Here is a 14,876-nt window from a genome sequence, read left to right as displayed (position 1 = left end):
GCCCTGAATTCTGAGGCTGGGTGAGGACCCCTCCCAGAAGGTGGTGAGGAGCAAGAGGCACAAAGGCCCTGGCATCTGCAAACCTCCCACCAGTGCAAATCAATGCAAGATTAAAATTCATGATGGTTCCGGGGCACAACTGCAAACAATTTGTTCAGTAAACTTTGCTCTAATTGCCATTCGTAGAATTTCCTGTTAATCAGGCCCCTTGGGCTCTGAGGGGTTGGACGCTCTGTCTCCCCATGACAGGACAGGGAGCATGTGTGGGTGGGTATCGGAGGAAGGGGGAGGGATGATGGTCAAATGCAGCTATCTACAATTATGTGCCTGGGTATGTCTAACTGTGGAGACTCAAGTGCCAGACTGGGAGGTTCACAGGTGACTTTGTCCAGGGTGTACTTCTGTTCCACTCCAGGTAGGTCTGTGCATGTTGGGGGAGTGGCTCTGCCCGAGCCAGAGTCTGAGGCGGTCTGTCGAGGAGTGTGTATCTACCCAGTTGTGTGCCTAGGTGTTAGGCCAATGCATGCACATCTGCTGGGGTATGTGTCCAGGTGGTGAGGGTGTGCATCTGTCAGCATGTGTGTGGGACCTGTATCTCTCTAAGCGTTTGTGTTGCTGCATGCAGGCGGCTGTTCAGACACATCTGTGGCACATGTCTGTAGATCAGTAAGGTGTTGTGTTGCAGGGACTGAGTCTCAGTGTGGAGTACTGGCTCCAAGAGATAGTAACTGGTGACAATCAAGTTGGTTCCTGGACTCAGAGGGTCTCTTACTCATGAGTCACCACTGGTCTATCTATACAAGCTGTCACCAAAGAGGGGCTTAGCCCAGCAGCAGCATTCCCCCTACCCTGTGCCCACTACCCCTTGCACCAGGGCCCTGATTTCCACCACGCACCATAGATCCACGACCCAGAGCCTAAAGGCTTAAGGATTCTGCTGAAAAATATCAATGACTTCAGATATGAAGAGAACTCACGTGAACACATCCAAGTGATGCAGGCTTGGATGTCTACAGAATGTAACACCGTGCCAACTGCAAAACTGCTCAACTCATATGGTTCTATACAAATCCCGTCACATGAGCTCTGGCCGTGTTTCACTGCTTTTGGTATTATGGGAGGTGTAGGTTTCAGGATAAGAGGAACCAAGAAAGTCTAGAGATGGCCCTGGGCAGTCCCTTGTGCTCTGGCGGGAGTGGTCAGCCCTCCCCTCCCTGGTCCCCAACTCTGCTCACTCTCACAGGGAGGTGTCCTCTGTCCTTGGACAGTGATGAGGTCACCTTGGCATGCTGTCAGAACCTGACACGCAGAGACTGGAAAGGCGTGGTGCGCTTGTGTATATGTATGTATATGTATATGTGTATGTACATTATGTGTGTGTGTGTAATGGGTCTCTGAGTGCCAGAGCTGCCTGCAGCTCATGCCTCTGAGTGGGTTTACACTCAAACAGAGTAACTGCAGTGCTTGTATAATTGTAAGGCTCTGTGTCATCAGCACAGATGCTTATGATGCTTCTTTCTGTGTGTGCGTGTGCATGCCCAAACAGATAACTTGCCCGAACATGAGGGTGTTTGAGGGGGGTGTGCATGTGGCCCCCACCCCACCACCGAACAATCATTATCTCAGCGGGAGCAGCTCTTGCCCTGGGGCCCCCCTCACTGTTTTCAGCAGCTGCTGCTTTGCCCCGGCTTAACCCCTCTGCTGCAGGTTTTCCTTTTCCTGCCAGGGGGCTGTGGGCTGACTGGGGAGGGGTCTCCCGAGGACAGTGCCCTCAGCAGGCAAGCTGATCTTTCACAGATCCTTGCCCCCACCCCTCATCCACAGGGTTTCCTATTCTTTCTCGAGTCCCCAGGCTGTGAACAACAGGAATTGTGTGACGGGGTATCAGTGTTGGTTGTGTGGCTGTGTGTGTTTGTGCACATATGTTTGTGTGGTGGGGGCTGGGGCGAGAGTGCGAATGGTTCAGAAGTACTGCAGCGGAGCCCTGGCTGTCTGGGAGGGTGGGGCTGCTCTTGGTCCTGGCATAGGGGTCCTGAGCCCCTCTGGCCCCGGGGAAGGGCCAGAAGAGCCTGAATTGCAAGTGGCAGGGACATGGCTTTGCCCCTGGCTTATCCAAGGACACCTAGGGAGGCTCAGCCTAGGCAGAGGGCATGTAGCCCCATCCACCTGCCAGGGGAGGGAGACCTAGGACCTCAGGAGAAGTTGCTAAGGAGAGGGGAAGCAGGGAGACAGAGGAGGAAGAGGGGGAGAGAGTTAATCCCAGAGGGGCTTGGTGTGGGCACCTTCCTGGGGCCAGGGAGGAAGGAATGGGCCCCAGAAAGTCCAGGTGAGACCCAGAGAAGGGGCAGACAAGGAAACCCAGGCCTGGGGCAGGTGAATAGACAGCCCACCTACAAGATGGGCACTCCAAGCTCTTGTGACCATACGGAAGGACCTATGCCATGACACAAATCTGCAGACCAGGCCAGGTAGTCTCAGGGACACCTGTCACTAGGACCTTGGCTCTGACTCCAAGACATTCAAGTTCTACCATGTGCCTCTGGGGCGTGATCATGAATAAGACCCAGGCCAGCCCTCAGAGTAGCTGCTGGGAGAGGCCGGGGAGTAGCCAGCGCTGGGAAGGGGGAAGCTCAGGGCTGTGGTCGCCAGGGGAGGCACGTGACCCAGTCTATGGAAGCCCTAGGAAAAACTTTTGAAAGAAGAAACATTTCAGTCCAGGCCTGAATGTATTAACAACATGAATTATTATTTGAAATATGAGTAACAAATAATAGCAACACTGAGCAACCTACCACAGGCTAGATATAGTTTCCTATCTACCTTTTATAACTGCCCTGTGAGTTAGGTACTGGAACCCCCATTTTACGGATGAGAAAACCAAGGCCCAGAGAGGGTAAGCTCTTTGTCCAGGAACCAACAGCTAATGGAAGACAGAGCCAAGATTTCAAGTTCACCAACATCTGAGTCTTGACCCAAGTTTTCAAGTCCACCAGCATCTGAGTCACAGGACAAGCCTCCTGTGGTCCCGAGTCACCTTTCTTAACTTCAGCAGCAGTAGTAGCAGCAGCAGCGGCCTCCGAGCTCCTCCACTGACCTTCAGAGGCTAGCCTGGTAGCCCGAACCAGGCCCAGGTGGGCAAGATGTGGGCAAAATTGGGAAGGGCTGGTGTAGCCCTCAGGTCTGTGTTTGCAGAAACTGACATCTAGCTGGCCCTGTTTTTCATTTGCTTTTCAGTTGAGAGGGGAAAAGGCCCACGTTTTTATGACACCAGCTTGTGATTCTATTTTCTGTTTAAATTCTGGGTGAGGGAAAAATAAGAGACATCAGAGAAACCTTCAGAATCTCATTTCGAGAGTCTGAGCTGCAGATAAATGAGCCTCCTGCAGAAACGCTACATCAAAGCGAATTTTCTCAGCTGTATTTTCTTTCTTTTAATAGGGCCATTTACTACATTAATATTCCAGGAAGTCATTTTAATTTTGTGTTTATCATCCATTGGGAAAGTTAAACAGGATCAATATGTAACCAGTGGTGAATTGGGGGAATCTTGGGGGAGAAGGGGCATGTTTGGAGGCAATGGTGATCCCACAACTGGGAGTCTTTAAGAGGAAGAAGGAGGTGAGGGAGGGAGGAAGGGATGGGGTGGGGCGGGAAGGGGAAGCGTGGGGGAGTTGTAAGGTGGTAATTGTCGGAGCATGCATTGAAAGAACAATTATTGAGCATCTAGTAGTGCGAGGTATTGCTCATGCCTTACGTTTTCCATACTCACAACCCACGAGGTAGTCATTCTTATTTCCATCCTCACATATGAGGAAACTGAGGCTTCAGAAATTTGCCCATGTCCAAGGTCTTAAAGAACTCTGATTCATTGACTGATTCATTCTTTCAATAAATAAGTGTCAAGCATTTGTGCCGGGCATTTCCCTAGCAGCTGGAGGCTTTTGGTCAATGAAAGTTAATTTACCAAAAGCCTAAGGCTTCTTGTTGAATCTACTGAACGTCTCTGGTTGAATTGCCTGCTTTGGGGGAAACAGATGGGTCCTTGCCCTTGCCCTTGTGGGGAGACAGGCTTTCATCAAACAATCGCACAAGTCAAGATGAACTTGCCCCTATGGTAGAGGCTCAGGACTGAAATGGGGAGCTTCATCTAGAATAGTAGGTCAGAGAAGGCTTCCTGGAGGTGGTGATGCTCCAGGAACTGAGCTCTAAGGGAAGCATGGGAGGCAGCTGGGTGAGAGGGAAGGCAAAGCCTGCTCCAGGGAGAGCAAGAGATGGGAGCATCGAAGTTGGGAGGATCCAGGGACCTCAAGGAGCTGCTGAAGTGAACAGCAGTCCTGTTGGGAGCCCCAGGAAGTTATGAGGCAGATATATACTCTGGGTCAAGTTTTATGCACTGAGGGTCCTCCAACCTGCATGACAAAGCCCTGGGCAGTAGAAGATGGGAGTGGGAAATGGAGGTGGGGGCGGGGCAGGGAGTAGATCTTAAAGCCCTGTGAGTGGAGGGTGTCTCAAGGGACTTGGGAGGAGCTCGGGGAGAATGGAGCTGGATCTTAAAATGGAGGGGATGAGTTTTCAGGGAATTGAGAGACAAAGGTGAAAACCCTTGAGACCATCTGCTATTCACCTCTTTCCCTCACACTCCCCACATTTGACCCAACAGCTCATCCTGTTGGCTTTATCTTTACAAAATCCAGAATCAAACCTCTTATCACCATCTCTATCCCTACCTCCCCAAACTAAGCCACCATCTACTCTCACCTGGACTATTGCAACAGCCTCCTAACTCCCCTCTGCTTCTGTCCTTGATCCCCTACAGGCTATTCTCAACACCACAGTCAGAGTGATATCTTCAAATCATAAATCAGATCATACCTAAAGCCCCTGGTGGATTCCTCTCTTATTCATATAAAAGCTAGTCCTTACAAAGGTCAACAAGGCCCTAGACAGTCTGCACTTCCTTCATCACTTCGTGACTTCAATTCTACCTTTACTCACGTAGCTACTCTTGTTGGATTCCTATTCCTTTAATGCGCCAGGTATGATCCCACCTCAGAGCCTCTGTACTTTGCAGTTGCTGTTCCCTATCCCTGGAATGCTTGTCCCCCAGATATGTGCTTGCTGCCTCCTTCACTTCCTTTGAGTCTTTTCTCTGTGGGACCTCCTTTGTTCACCCAATTTTAATTGCTGACCTCCCATCAGCATTCCCTCTCTTCTTGGCTACTTGGTTTTGTTCTAGTGCATTTCTCATTTCTAATAATTTACTTATTTCTCTTGTTTATGGGAGGCTTCCCCTGACTAACAAAGCTTCAGAAGGGCAGGGACATTTGCCCATTCTGTTTGCTATTATATCCCCTGTGCCTAGAACAGTGTCTCACATCACAGGTGCTCAGTCTGCCAGATCAGAAAGGACACCTTCCCACTTTGGGAGACAGGCTGCAAGCCTCCAAAATGAATACTTTCAGCTCTGAGTTGTTTTTAGTTTTTTTAATTTCCCTGACCCCTAACAGCTCTTCATGCTGACAACTATTATTGGCCTCACGTTATAGATGGGGCGGCTGAGGCTCAGGGAGGGAGTGAAGTCAATGGTAGATATGGGCATCCTTTACATCTCCAAGGACAGGTGCCTCCACTTACCATCTATAGGACCTTGGGCAGGCTTCTGTCCTCTCTGTGTCTCAGTGTCCTCATCTACAAAATGGGCACAATTATAGTACCCACTCCAAGCATTGTTTGGAGGCTTAAACAGCACAATACAGGCACATTCCTGACCGTGGGCCGCATGGAAGGTAGTGAGACATGTTAGCTATTATTATTCTTGGAGCTGCACTCCGCTGCCTGAGCCAGGCCTCTGGGGGTACTACCCAGCCAGGGGTCTCCATCCCATTTCCACAGGGAACCTCAGGTCAGCCCAGGCCTCTGCCTCCAAATGGCAGTGGCTGGGCTTGTCCATTCCTATTTGTTTAGGCAGAATTTAATTTCTCCCCAAGCTGAGAGCCTTCTGCCCCCTCCTGCCCTTTCCCTTGCTCTCATCAGCGGGGAAATGAGCTCCGGGAGCTTTCCCCCTGGTCCAGAAATCCAAGGTGAAGAATTTCATTAACAATCAAGAGGACATAATCAACATTCTAATAATTCCAGATCCGCATTCCCCCTTTCGCAGCCCCCTCAAAGTGCCCCCGTCCCCCCACTCTACCCCAGTCCCCACGCACACAGACACGCTCACCTTGACCAAAAAAAATCTCATTTTCTCTCCAGCCACATTTGCTTTGCTATTCAATTCAGCACCTTACTTTCTGCCCTGATGATGAGGGGATGTGCTCGGACTTCCTGCTTCTGAAAGAAATATGAGCCCACAGAGGCCTTATGAGGGGCTGGCTTCCCTTACACCTGTGGAAGGTTCAGGGTGGGATGACACACTTTCATCCTAGGGACCCAGGAACCCTCTACCCCAGAGAAGCAGAACTTCTCCTGGTGGGGGAAGAGGAGGGGTCCTCGGGTGGTCTCTAGGACTGCTGAGGGCCCTGGAGCTGGGAAGCAGCCTTTTCCAACTTCATTTGCATTTTACACAGAGCAAGGGCCCACTGCAAACCCCCTCCCTCAGAGCTTGCAAGGATCTAGCCTGGACCACCTTCTGCCTCTATGACCTTGAGTAAAAGAGTCTCTCTGAGCCTCCGTTTTCTTACCTGTAAAATGGGGATGCTGGCAATAAAGCCCCCGTCTCGAAGGCACTGGAGGAATGAAATGAGGTCATGCTTAGCACAGCGCCTGGTATGGGGGGGCACACAATAAGCAGTGGAGCCACTATTGTTTAAGTGGAGTAGTAGTTATAGCCTTTGGCGTTTGAATTCTACAATGTGGTACTTCCCTCTGCTCTCTCTCCTCACTCTTTCCTTCACCCACTTGGATGACGCCGATCTGACTGGCACAAGGTCGGGAGATGAACGAGTATGTTCAACAGGCATTTACAGTGCCCTGTGGTTGAGGCTGTGACAGGCGGAGTACTCCGGCCCTCAGAACCTACAGGGGTGCCTGTGTGGGGCCCAGAGGCTCAGGCAGGAGCTGGCTTCTGTGTTGAGACTTGAGGAACGAGGAGGGGTTTGCCTGGAGATGAGGAGTCAGAGGGTCACGAGGGTGGAAACCTTCAGTGCAAAGGCCTGGAAGTGGACAGTCCAGGGGCCAGAGAGGAGAGCCCCTTCGGTGGCGAGCAGGCCAGGCAGGAGACAGGGCGGTAAACCCCACCTTGTAAACCACAGGGGGAGTCTGGCTTTCACCCTGAGCATATGTGGAGCAGTTGAGAAACATCTGTTTGGCTGCAGTGCGGGGAGTAGATGGGAGAGGAGTGGACACGGAGACAGAGTGGAGAGAGGAGGAGGCAGACAGGGCCTGGGCTGGAGAAGGCTGAGGAGGCGGAGCAAGCGGAAATGCGCATTCTGGAGGCAGTCCTGGGATGGGCTGGCATGGACTGACAGGGTAGAGAGACGGCCAGAGGCTGGCTTGGGCACCCCGTCCACTGGGGGACCTGGAAGAGGCACCAGGGCTGAGGGGCGAATGGCACCCTGCATGTTTGGGCACTGAGGTGGGGGTTGCCTGTGGCCCAGGTCCCTGTCTAGGGAGGTGCCTTGGATTTGCTGGAGACAGGGCGAGGAGCAGGACCTTGGGGGTCACTGTCACCATGGCCTGGCCCCGCTCAGCATTTTGTGCAGCTGGGGCCCAAAGACTCCAGGCTCAGGGGCTGTGGTAGGAAGTTTAATTCTCTAATCTCTCAATCCTTCTGAAATCCCTTTTGAGCCTTGAGTGGCCCTCGGGCTCCCTTTCCTATGGTGGTCCTGTGGCCGGGCACACACACACATGTTCAACCTCCCTCTCTCTCTCTTCCTCTCCCCTGCCCCCTCCTCACTCCCGCCCTGTCTCAGTGCATCCCAGACTCTGTGATGAGAAGGAAGGAGACAAGGTGAGGGAGGAGGAGGAAGGAAACTAAAAGTTACTCCCAGCTCTCCAGTGGGAGAGGCTCAGGCACAAGTGAACCCTTCACCGCTCAGGGGAGAGGAATGGCGGTGTCGTGCTATAAGTGGCCAGGAGCTCTTTCTACTGGAGCTTCAGCTGGGCACCAAACCTCCAGGCCCCCTTCCCTTCCAGCTCCTTCCTAGAACACAAGCCTTTCCACATCTTCCTGAGGTGACCTGCAGCGTTCTCTCTCTCCCTCCCTCGCTCTCTCTCTCTCTCTGTTGGGAGAGGGCAGACAGTGTCTGGGGAAAGAGTAGAGGAAGAAGGAAAGCCTTCTTTCCCCTTTTGATGGGGACGGGAAGGGGCTGTTCCCATGTGCGCACTTGGTGGAGGTGAGACAGATGGTTAGAGCCTCCTGGAAGGTCTCCCGCCCTCACCCCTTTGGCTCCCAAGCTTCCCTCCATATGGCAGCCACATTACTCTCCCGCCCCACGTCTTTCTATAACTCCTCAATGCCCTCAGAATGGAGTCCAAACTCTCCAACGAGACTGACAGGGCGTCTGTCCACCCGCCAGCCTTCACATTAACACCCCCACCCCCAATCCTCCAGGCCTCTTCCCTCTGCTGTTTTCTTTGCTGGCCCAGCCCTACACCCTACCCTATTTTAGGTCTCAGAAGCTCTGAAGGAAAAATTTCAGACCACCCCTCCAAGCTAGAAAAGGCTCCCCCCAGGGGAATAGGGCTACCCCATCCCCACCCCAGCCTGGGCCCCCTCCCAGCTCTGATCACTCAGTCACACCTGCCTGGCCCTTTCTCTCTGTAGCCTCAGAGCAGGAACTTGCCTTTCTAGAATCCTCAATGCCTGGCATCATGCCTAACATTTACTAGATATTAGTGGAAGGAACACCCCAGGAATTACCAAAATGGTATTATCTTTCAGACTAGAAGCTGGTTAAAGATCACCAAGATTGACCTCCTATTTTTGAGGCCCAGAGAGTGGAAAGGACTTGCCCAAGGTCAGAGGGAGGCAGTGGCTGAGCCAGGAAAAGAACCCAGAAGTCCAAACTCCCGGGATTTTGCCCTTTTGTGGAGGAACTCAGGGAGGCAGCTGGGGGGGGGGTTGCACACAGTGGGGAGAGGCCATCTGAGGCTCCTGCAGCAGCCCCCTGATGGTGCGTGGTGCACTTACCTGGCTGGGAACCTCCTCCTGCTGTCCCTTAGCGAGGGGACCCCGCTCTCTGGGAAGGAGCCCACCAGGACTGGGTGACGGGGTGCTGGGGAAACTGAGCTGGCTAGGTGCTTGGACTTGGGGATTTACATCAACTCAGAGCCCCTGTGGAAGCAGAGAGTGGGTACCTAGGGGGCAAGGCAGGCATGGGGGAATACAATCAGAGGCTAATAGCCTCCCAGCTCGAGATGCAATTAGGAGCAAACTCCCAGTGGGCCAGAGGCAGCAGGAAGGACAGGTAGTTGTTCGGAGTTGGGAGTGGGATCCCATGTCTGCCAGTCCTGGCTCAGGGTCACAGGGGCCACAGTGAGGGCACAGGTACAGTAAGCGGACCCCACAGATAGAAGGAAAGATATGGACATGGGTGGTAGTGAGGCAGAGGAGCCTTGGAGGTAAAGCACAAACATGGAAGATCAGTGGGTGGGCTATTTTTCCAGAACCCCAGCCGTAACAGTGAAAGAGCCAAGCTGAGTAACTTAGATTCCCAGCATTTCTGAGCGGGTTTCCTTCCTTATAAGATGGGCATAACAATAATGGTCTGTATATCACCGGCCTGTTGTGAAAGGTGAGAAAAGCATGTGCAGTGCTGACCCTTGCCCTTACCCAGGGCCACCACGATGGTGAAGAATGAGGGAGGTAGGATCTCCTGGTGGGCATATACACAAACGGGAACCATGGAGACCTGGGCTCAACCCCAGCCCCTCCTCTGACCTGCTCCGTGACTTTAGGCAGACTGAGCCTCAGGTCTTTCATCTCTGAGAAGAACTGATAGCACTATTCACCCTTGGCCAGGGGCCAGAGGACGTGCAATGGGGACATACACTGCCTGGGACGCAGGTTCTCCCTAAATGATAGCTCCCCAGGATGGAGTGGGGTCACCGCTGAGCCCCAGATCACAGCCCTCAGGCAGTTCTCTCGGACCTCAGGAGCTGCGGCAGGGGACCTACCACCCAGTCTGTCCAAGACAAAGGTCTGCAGAGCTGGCTTCCTGCTGGAGCCTTGAGAGGGACCAACAGGGATTCACAACTGTGGTTTGAAGAGAGGGTTCTGGTTGGAAACTGCCACCAGCCTGACCAGGCGGTGGCGCAGTGGATAGAGCGTCGGACTGGGATGCAGAGGATCCAGGTTCGAGACCCTGAGGTTGCCAGCTTGAGCGCAGGCTCATTTGGTTTGATCAAAAGCTCACCAGCTTGGACCCAAGGTCGCTGGCTTGAGCAAGGGGTTACTTGGTCTGCTGTAGCCCCACGGTCAAGGCACATATGAGAAAGCAATCAATGAACAACTAAGGTGTTGCAACAAAAAACTGATGATTGATGCTTCTCTCCATTCCTGTCTGTCTGTCTGTCCCTATCTATCCCTCTCTCTGACTCTCTCTATCTCTGAAAAAAAAAAAAAGAAAGAAAGAAACTGCCACCAGATGCTGTGAGAACCTGCTGGACAAATTCAGCCCTTCCAGAATTGCAGCCCCAGGCCAGCCTCAGCCCGAGGAGTGGTGGGGGTGGAAATGGGGGGGGGGGTGCTATGCTTATCCTAATTGGCCTTTCCTGAGCCCTTCAGGTCACCCTCACAACAACCCTCTGAGGAGGGTACAGGTATCATGCCTATTTTACACACGGGGAAACTGAGGTTAAAGAGAGGAGGTGCCTAGACCAAGGCTGCTTACTTAGTGTCAGCCCCAGGATTCAAACTCAGGATTGCCCCAGAGCCCGGGCTTTGAAGAGTTCAGCCCAGCAGTTCTGAGCTTCAGGGGGAAGTTGGTACCAACCTGTGTCCCACCTAGTCCTGCAGGATCCCTTCTCCCCCCCCCCCATTCTGGGGGTCTGGCAGTGTTAACCCACTGGGGAAAGGCGCAGACTGAACTCAGGCTAGGCTGAGGTGGAAACCCGTGTCCAGTCCACAAGGTCCCTGACTGCGCTGGAGTTGGTGCCCAAGGACTGGAGACGGCCCAGCTCCAGCCCATGTGTTCCAGCTCTGTGGTCCCAACTCACCTGCCTGCCCAGCCAGGGAACAAGTCCAGGTGCTTTGAGATAAAGAGGAAGTACAGCCCCAAACCCACTGAGGCGGCTGCTTTGGGGTAAATATAAACCTGATTTCCTGGGCCCTGCATGACTCAGCATAGCTGGGCCCAAGATTTTCCTGTCTTTTTTTGGTGGAGAAGGTGGAAGCCAGTAGCACCCAGCCCCCTCGCTGCAGGGAAGAGCTTTCCTCCCCAGCTCCAACACAGACTTTGGAAGAGGAAGCCACTCCGCTTGCCCCCAGAGCCCAGATGAGATGAAGATATAGCCTGGTGTCATAACTAGAGTATGGGCTGGGTTCAAATCCCAGTTCTGCTACTTACTGGCTGTGTGGCCTGGGTCTCAGTCTGTAAACTGGGGATAATAATTTTCACCTTCGCAAAGATTCATAAAGAACATTGCAAGGAAAGCACAGGTTTTCTGTAAGTGTTTGTTTCTTTTCCTCGCCAGCCCCCGTGCCTCTCTGGCAACATCCACCACGAGCAGCAGAGCCATCCCAGACTCCTCCTCAAGTCCGCATGACACAGCTGTAGGAGGGGAGTGGTGACTGAGTTTCTGACACCTAGACAAGCAGGACTGGCAAGAACTTAGCAGATTCTGGCCCCACTCCCTTATTTGAAAAAGGGAAAGGCAGAGAGGGGAGCTGCTGGCCAAGGTCACCCAGGGAGTCAGGGTGTGGCTGAGTCAGGCTCGAATCCCTTTTGCTACTGATGTTGCGTCCTTGGTGTCAGGAGAGACAGGTCCTGGAAGGGCAGGGACCCTGACAAGGAGGCTTGTTACTCTTGGCCACTTTCCTGACACCTGCTACAGTGTCTGGCACACAGTGGCACTCAAGTATTCGTTGAATGACTGAGTGGATGAATGAATGAATGACTCTGGTAGCAGGAAGACTAAGGTGCCCTTTAGAACAGGAGGGTGTTTCAGTGAGATTATAGTCACCTTGAGAAGGGGCCCACGGGGCCTCCCCAGAGCAAAGTCCACAGGTCCTGTGCCTCCTCCAGATGTCAGCTAAGGGAGGAGGGGGAGGGGGATCCCACGGGGACTAGGACCAGAGCGCAGCCAGAGGGATGACCTTAGACAGCAGGGGAGTTCTGTGAAGGAGGCAGGGAGGCTGGGGTGGCTTTTTCTATCAGAGCTCTGTGAGGGAGGAGTGCTCTGTGTCTGAGGCAGGAGGGGGCTTGTGATGTTGGGGAAGCCCTGAGTCACCCTTGCTCAGAACTTGGGCACCTGGAGGCTCTGTGGGCAAAGGCCACTTCGCTTCTCAGGAGCAGACCAAACTCAGCTTTGGCTGTTCAGGATCCTGTTGCCATGGAGATATGGAAGGCTCCTTTGAGAGCATCAGAGGCACAGGCCTGCCCGCAGCATGATTTAAAGCAGGTGTGTGTGGGGGGGCACAGTTGGGCAACTAAAGGGTTTGCTAGGACTTTGTCAGCCACAACACACACAGACATATGCTATGTGGCAGCCACTGGCTTTAAAGTCCACAGAACTGGGCCTGAATCCCAATTATTAACTGGTGGCCCTGGACAAGCAACTTCACATCTCTGAGCCTTGGCTCTGTCACCTGTAAAATGGGGTTGATAATACCCTCCATCCATAAGGTCTGTGCCGTTCACTTGAACCTATGCATAGAAAGCACAGTGCGGGCTCAGTAGGTGGTACCTATTATCTCTGTAATTGGGGTGAGGACAGGGGCTCTGCAGGAGTCTGCCCCTACGGCAGCTGCCTGCCCTCAGCTTGCTCTCGGGGCTCCTGGGCGAGGCTGGAGAGAGCACTGACTCCCTCTCCACAGACAGGCAATTGAGATTGAAGTTATGTCATCCCTTGAACATGGGCCTGGAGGCTCTGCTGCAGGCACATCTGGAAAATAAATAATAACAACTTGAATAATTCACAGAATCTGTGTGAATAATTCACCATGGCCTCCCAAGCACCAGCCGATTAGTCACCGCAGACCCAGGCTCTGGTCCTGTCTGCCCCTGGCTGCCTCACCGGCCCTGGGGAGTGTGGCCTGGCCGCAGGTGCAGGAGGCAGAGGTCATCTGGGAACACTGGGTGGGGCCTTTCCGAAGCTGCAGGAGCCTAGCAGGCAGCCAGGGAGGTAGAGTTCATGGTCTCTCTGGGTTCGAGAGAGACCCACAGGCTGAGGAAGCCAGAGGAGACTGTCCCAGGGTCCCTGAGTGAGGGGATCCTGCACCTGGCTGTGTCGGTTTCCCCTCTCTGTGCTGCATGTTGGAGACTTGGAGGGGAGGAGAGCCCCTTCTTGTGTTATTTTAATAACTAGTACAGCCCAAGTAGCGTACCCCACAGGGACCACAGGTCACGCTGTCTCTCAGTCTGGAAATCAATCCTGAGGAGCCCACACAGACCTCTCAGGTGTGCCCTGGGAGGTAGGAGGAGGCAGAGGTTACATGCCTCAGCTCAGGACTTAGACCTCAGTCCAAGCCCCCAGTTACTTTACTGTGTGACTTGGCCAAATGGCTCAAACATTCCAGGTCTCTGTTTCCTTGTCTGTAAAATGGGGATTAAAAATACCTACTTCGTAACGTTATTATTGTTCTACAGATGAAATGATGTAATAACCATAAATTGCTTAGTGCAATGCCTGGCACACAGTAAGTGTTAAAGAACAGTAGCTGTTATAGATACTCATTATCTTTCTAAAGATAGCATGCTGGAGACTTGGGGTAGGAAGAGGGCTGCTCGGATGTTGCAGCTGTTCATATAAAACATGATCTGCAGGCCTGAGAGATGGGCACAGACTGCCGGCCAGCCCTGGGAGGCCTGCCTGTTAAGTTGTGCAGGGCCCCCAAGGCCCTCCAAATAGATGCTTCTCTCAAAACACCAAGTGTCCTGTTTATTCCCCAGCACTTGCCACAATTTGTGATTATTTCCTTAATTACTTATTCTAGGGCCTGGGGAGATACTGATCCAGAACAAGACAGATGAGGTCCCTGTCTAGACAGCTCCATGAGGACAGGGACCTCATCTGTCTTGTTCTAGACCAGTATCTGGCACATAGTAATTCATTAATTCATAAATTAATGAATTTATCAGCTGAGCAAGGTTTTAGAAGGCATGAAATCGTTGACCTGCCAGAACCCAGCCTCCATTGTGGGTGGGTCAGGAGGGATTCTGGGGGCAGTAGCTGGGTGTGCAGCTTAGAGCAGAGAAGGTGGTTCTGGGGCTGGCCCCTACCAGACTGGCTGCTGGATGGGGACAATGCCTACCCTCCCTGTCCCTCCCTCCTCCCAGGTCAGCTTTCCCCTGACCAACAGCACAAGGCAGGCTAATGGAGGCAGGGGCTCGCTGTGCCTTCTCCAGTAATGATTTAATCGCTTGTTTAGAATTTCCTGTGGCATTAATGATTATTCCTCAGAACAGGGGAATAATTGGCTGTGCTCTCACTGTGAGCAAGCTCCCTGTTAGCGCAGAGCTGAGCCTGTTCTGCTGTAATCTTCTTCTCTCACCTGCCTGCCACTCACTCACAGGGTGATGGAGAGGGATGAGCTCATGTGTGCAGAGTGGCTGGGAAGCCACCTGGAGCTGCAGGACCTGGCTGGGGCAAGGAGGCTGCAGGAATGGTGGAGAGGCTGAGAAAGAGATGCACAGAGATGCAGAGACCGATGGAAAAACAGCAAGAGCCAGAGCCAGAGCAAGAGAATGACACCGTGACCTGTGTTCTTCGGCCGG

The sequence above is a fragment of the Saccopteryx leptura genome, chromosome 6, assembly GCF_036850995.1.
Source record: "Saccopteryx leptura isolate mSacLep1 chromosome 6, mSacLep1_pri_phased_curated, whole genome shotgun sequence".
In the NCBI taxonomy this organism is placed as follows: Eukaryota; Metazoa; Chordata; class Mammalia; order Chiroptera; family Emballonuridae; genus Saccopteryx; species Saccopteryx leptura.
Note: the sequence above shows the minus strand (reverse complement) of the source record.